This window comes from Colobus angolensis, unplaced genomic scaffold (genome assembly GCF_000951035.1).
Source record: "Colobus angolensis palliatus isolate OR3802 unplaced genomic scaffold, Cang.pa_1.0 Scaffold342, whole genome shotgun sequence".
Taxonomy (NCBI): domain Eukaryota; kingdom Metazoa; phylum Chordata; class Mammalia; order Primates; family Cercopithecidae; genus Colobus; species Colobus angolensis.
In genome coordinates this window covers 4,044,008-4,050,185 of record NW_012116733.1, presented here as the reverse complement: position 1 = coordinate 4,050,185, position 6,178 = coordinate 4,044,008, and the positions used below count along the sequence as shown (strand labels likewise).

At 39.4% G+C, this 6,178-nt stretch overlaps 1 pseudogene; it reads right to left on the bottom strand.

The window, feature by feature from the left end:
• Positions 1 to 5,383: 5,383 nt before the first annotated feature.
• Positions 5,384 to 5,970, bottom strand: LOC105519274 (annotated as a pseudogene).
• Between the last annotated feature and the right edge of the window lie 208 nt (positions 5,971 to 6,178).

Here is a 6,178-nt window from a genome sequence, read left to right as displayed (position 1 = left end):
AAAGTGAAACTATCATTTGATCCAGCAATCCCACTACTGGGTATTTAAGAAGTCATTATGAAAAAGACACATGCACATTGCAATTGCAAAGATATGGAACCAACCTAAGTACCCACTGATCAATGAATGGATAAAGAAAATGTGGTACATAGACGCCATGGAATACTACTCAGCCATAAAAACGAACACAATAATGTCTTTTGCAGCAACTTAGATGGAGCTGGAAGCCATTATTCTAAGTGAAGTAACTCAGGAGTGGAAAACCAAATATCTATGTTCTCACTTATGAGTGGGAGCTAAGCTATGAGGATGCAAAGGTATAAAAGTGGTGTTATGGACTTTAGGGACTCAGCAGGTAAAGCTTGGGAGGTGTTGAGGGAAAAAAGACTACATATTGGGTACAGTGTACTTTACTCAGGTGACAGGTGCAATAAAATCTCAGAAATCACCACTAAGGAATTTATTCAAGTAACTGAAAACCACTGGTATCCCAAAACTATTGCATTGTTTTTGAAAAAGTATTGTCTTTTCAAGTTCACAGTGAATTAGCTGTAGGACTAGAAATAACACTCTACTTCCTGGCTTCCTCTCGATATCGCTTTGCTTTGCAACTTGGTGATGCATGAAATGGAGAGGAGCAAGCTGTGCGCATGCTTTTCTACCTTGAGGGAACTATTGTTCCCTCGCATTAGAACTCCATCCCCATTCCCTCTAACCAGCAGACTCCTCCTCATCCCCTATGTCTGAGGAAAAACATGGCTTCTTCATGGAAAGCCTTCTCTTAGTTCCAGTCTGCCACCACAATCTTCAATAGGAGCTTCTTTTTCTTCCCACACATTATCCTTCTAATTATCCTTCCCACACATTATCCTTCTAATTAACTGTTTGTCCTCCTCTCCTGACTGTGAGCTGGTACAGTGCCAGATGCATAGTTTATGCTCAATGAATATTTGTTGGTTGAATGAATAAATATGGATTGAGCCCTTAGGATTGTATATTTCAGCTATATTCACAAAGACACAGTATATTTAGCATATAGGTGTATTTTTTTAACATATAATTTTGTTGTGTTGTAGGCAACTCCAGCTCCTAAAAGAAAAATCATATTTAGTGGAGTATGTTGCTAATTCACATAAAGGCTGAGAACTAGGCTTGGAAGAGGGTAGAAATGGAGCCAGTTCTGGAGGAGCAAGATGTGTAATGATTGCAACAGTCTTATGTCAGAGAAAGCTGGGTCAAAGGCCGTGTCAATAATCAGTAAATTACTACTATTTAAAGGTTCTCTACCACCATAGAACACATTTTGTGTGTTAGATCAGAACCCAATTAGCATTGGTTGAGTCTGCTCCTTGGCCAATGAAGAAAGAGCAAATTCCTCAAAAGAAAATCCTATTAGGAAAGAGAAATGAATGGTGAGTGACTGAGATGGAAAGCATGATAAGGCACATGTCTGTTCCGTAATATATATAATGATGAACTGCTTCAAATCCTTTTATGTTTTCATCCTCTGGGGTAGGTGCCTTCCAGAACTTTGGGTACTTCTCATATAGGGGTGCCATAGTCAGCTGAGATACCAGTCTTCTCCATGCACCTGTGAGTTCCCACTGCCTGGCATAGAGTTGGTATATGATAAATGTATGTTGAATAAATGAAAGAGTGAATAATAAATGGGAGAAGTGGCAATCAACAGAGACACTATCAGAGAGGATGGCAGAAGCAGAGATGCCATAAGGTAGATATGGACAATAATAAGCATTCTACTTCAAATTTATGTTCAATTTTCAAGTATTTCTTACAACAACCTTGTAAATAGACAAGACAGTTAAGTTCTGTATTTTACTGATGAAGAAATTAGACTTAGTGAGAGTAAATTATTCTGGGTCACAAAACTAATTATTTGCAAAGCTGGGATCAGAATATAGGTCACCCGTCTCCAGTCTAGTGCTGGATATAATAGTTGAGTAATTTTTTTTCAAATGTTTGGTTATGGATGATAAGTCAGAGATGAGTATAGTGTTTTGTAAGGGAACAAATAATGTCTGAGGAAATTTGAAAGTAAGGACTGGTATTAAAAATGAAGCTAATAAGAAGTACCATGTTTATCTGCATATAGGGTGTGAGAGTGGAGGGGGTATTTGCACGTGTATGTGTGTTTAAAGTGGAACATTTTGACAGAGATTCTCCTAGAAATATAATTCTGAGCCAGAAAATAAAGAAAGAAGAATATCATGGAGTCTTTTTAAAGGTCCATTTCTCATGGTTACTATCCTCGGTATCTCTCTGAGCATTAAGTGTTGTTTTTAAATTATTATGTTTAGGGAAGTATTATTGAAATGGGGGTCCTTTTGTTGTTTATATTATATAAATCTCCCTAGCAACAAGAACAAAACAACAACAACAAATTCTGGAGAAATAATTTATAGAAAGAGAGGAATTATTAAACACATATTCAAGATATTTTAGATTGAGTAGTCATGTGGTACCCAATGATTGCTATGGGATGAAAAGCCCCTTAAAGAATACTTGTGAATACCCTGAATATGGACACAAAGCCTATGGTGAATTACTAATAAGCCCACAGCACAGTTCAAGATCCTATGACTCTTTTGGGTCAGGGACAATATGGATTGTTACCTAGCAGTCAATCCAGGTGGGCCACCTCACCTCCTTTTGTAGTTTAGACAGCATCTGCTACTGTGGAAGGATAATGATGTGCAGAGCCATCTCAACTCCCAGTTTTGGCAGGCAAAGCAGAAAGTATTCTAGTTTGGCAGTTTATTTTCAAGCCAACTTATTCTCCACTTGTCATCTTTAAACATTATTTAAAAATTCATATTCAGGTTCCCAGGAGGGATTATTCTAAGAGAGAGAAGGAAATAGGGTGTTTGAGTAACCGACACATTTTGCTCATCCCTAATCTCCCTCTGCAACTCCAACACACATGTTCACTTTGGTGAATGAACTAATGTATATCAGAGAGAAAGGAGAAATGCTAGAAAGAAGTGAGAGCAATGACTGTGGTTGGTCCTAATTCTCGCTTTGTTAAAGACTGAAGTGAGCAGGTTCTCAGTAAAGGTGTTCCTGAAAACAAACAGGTCAAGAAAAAGGCAAGAAATAAAGAAAGCCAGAGGCAAACAGAGACCTCAGCAAGAGAAGGACATGACCCGCAGACATGAGCCCCTGATGGAAAACAAACCCCAAAGAAAGCTTGAGACAGAACAGCAAAGAAAATGATCAAACTCCAGTCCCATTGGAACTTTGAGAAACTCACCTCCCAAAGACTGTGCTGTTGATGGGGGCAGGGGGACGGTGGATAGAAGGAGAGAGAGAATATATGTCAGGACTTATTGTTGGCAGTATTATGATAATGAGAACGATACTTCTATTCAGAACTTCAGCTTAAAAAAAACTGTTCCATAATTTTGGCAGTTTGGAGGTTTGGCAATTGGTATAAAAAAGAGAAAAAAATCAACATTTAAAACTAGTGAGTTTTACTTCTTCCTCCATTTCTCTGAGCTCCAGTTTTTCCGAGGCAGTAAAGTCACCTATTCCCTGAAATACTTGATAGTCTAAATAGAAAAGTATTCCCAAGATATTTCTGAGACGTATGTTTTACCTTTTTACAGAGAGCAAAAATTAGCATTCAGATTGCTTGTTACAAGTCCCATTTTGATCTTTTTTTAATTGCCAGTGAAAAAGTAATGAAAAGCAATTCTGATTTAGCCACAAAAATCTTACAAATGATAAAAAAGACCAAGCTGACAGGTGCACTGAAAATGGTGTATTTTTTCCTCTCGCTTTGAGCTGAACTATAGCTAATAATGATACTGACTCATTCTTTGAACTTCTTTTGGTGTTTTTCATGTGAAGAGTTCAAAGCCCTTTATGAATAATAAATAATTAGGTCTTGCAAAATTCCTTAAAGTAGGAGTGTGAGAATGACATTGTACCCATTTCGCAGTTGAATGATGGAGCTCTAGGCCGAGAGCTGGCCATGGAAACACAATCTTCTCTGTGGTCTCTGCCTTTGGCTTATATATCTCACTTTGGGAGTCTCTCAAACTCCCACACACTTCTAGAAGAAGTCAGCCTCCGTATTTTCACTTCTATCTTGTGCTAAACTCACTGATTTAAGCAACCTTCATTGTTCTTCCATTTTCTATTTCCGTCTATCACTCATTTTTGCTTGCTTCTAGGCTCACGTAATCATTGTCTCTGCTGCTTTGTGAGAATTACTACATCTCTGGTGTACCCTGCACCTGACAAAGTAGAATAGGGCTTCTATTCCCTTTTAAAAAATAGTTAAGGAAAAAGTGTTTATTGGTTTCCTAGTATGCCTGCAGCAGCAGCCTGAGCACAGCAAGAGCTTCAGAAAGAGCAAAAGACAGAGATCCTTCTTTGGAAAAGCTGTAGCGAGGTGAGGAGACAGACAGGACACACATGGTACAGCAAAGAACAACACCAAATCCTGTATCAAATACTTCATCCTGCGTCACCAAACCCTAGGAATTCAAGAATTCAGAAGAAAGGGCTGAGGAGTCAGACACTTCCAGGAGGTTGGGTTTGGTTGAGATCTTGAAGATTCGGTGAGGATAAGATTTAGGAGACAGTGGTGTTCCAGGTCCAGGGCGAAAGGCACCCTGGGGAGGAGGCATCTAGCGTGTTAGAGGATAATAACACATAAAGTTAGAGAACATCTCTCCACAGCATGCATCACAGGCCCTTGCATGTATTAGAACTGAAGAAAATGGGGTGTGTGATTGACAGGTACAGGGAGTACAGGGCACAGAGCTTAGCACAGTTTCTTTACAGGGATGGGAAACTCAACCTAGAAACATGTGAAGAAGAGATTTTTCTTCCTGTCAAGTAAATTCATGATAGCTTTCATTTAATGAAATTCTTTTTTTCTCAAACATATAATTCACATTTAATTACAAGTCATGATTATTCATTACTTTGTTATAAAATGGTCAATATAGTCTTTAAATATGTAAAAAATTATTTTCTTTCATTTACATAAGCATTTTAAAATATAAGGTAACACTACAGAGCAGTGTAACAGGTTTTCTGTCACTTGTAAACAGGATTAGAAGGCAATCCCCAGAATTCCAGAACTGTCGAGGAGATATGGTAATTTTAATTTACAAGCTGGATAAACTGCATTCAACAAGGAGTCAAGGGTGTTGGGTTTGAGTTGCCATCTTGCATGTTATGATCTTGAACAAGTCTGTCAACTCCTGGATATCAGAAGCTCCACCAGAGAATGAAAGGTGTTAAATCAGGCCACTTTGAATATTCTTTCCAGCTCTGTTATTCTATAGTGCCATGAAATCAGAGTAACAGGTTCCAGGCTGTTTGGGGTCAGGGATTTTAGAACCTATGTTCAATATACGTTATTTTTCAAATGTCTACTTTTTGGAGTCATATATATATTTGAATGTGCATGTAACGACCTCTTCATCATTAGCAATAAAAGTTTCTCGAGGATGTATTTTCCATTTCTTGCTTTGTTTTCAGCTTTCTTTGTAAATTTCCTCAAGATTTCTTCTAGATTTGTAGAGGCCAAAAGCTTCACTACCTTTTCATGCGATGTACCACCCTTATCCAAAACTACATCACTCTTCCTGAGTTCTAAGACCCTGGACAGATACGCTGTAAAGCTCAGCATTATCCTCCCTCTCTGATGGAGGCGCCGCCGATAGCCACATTTACCGCTTCTGCTGTCAAATCTGTTACAGTATTTTGTTTGGAGCCAGGTTTGGCATGGATGGCTATGGTGCCACAACCTTCAGAAACAACTGCCACAGGACCTAAGGGAGGAAGTGATCTCGCTGGTTCTTTGATCTGGCTTTTACCCTTCGTCATCGCGCCAGCTTTCCTCTGCATCTTGGTGCCAAGAGGGAGCCGAGTGGAGCCCCAAGTACTCAATGCTGCCCTGAGCTGCCTCAGCCCGCTGCCAAGCCCCAGCATCCCTGCCTGGGGAGGCCTTCATGAAATTCTTTATTCTCACTTTATTTTAACTTCACTCTTCTGCGAGGGGTCTTGAAGTATGTTCCACATTTCTGGAGGCAGAGGCTCTGCTATATGTCAGTATCCAGAGCGTAGAGCAGTCTAGGGTAGGGTGCCTGTGTAAAGGAGTATCAGGAGCAAGGGAATGTTCCCTGTCCGGGGCTCTGCT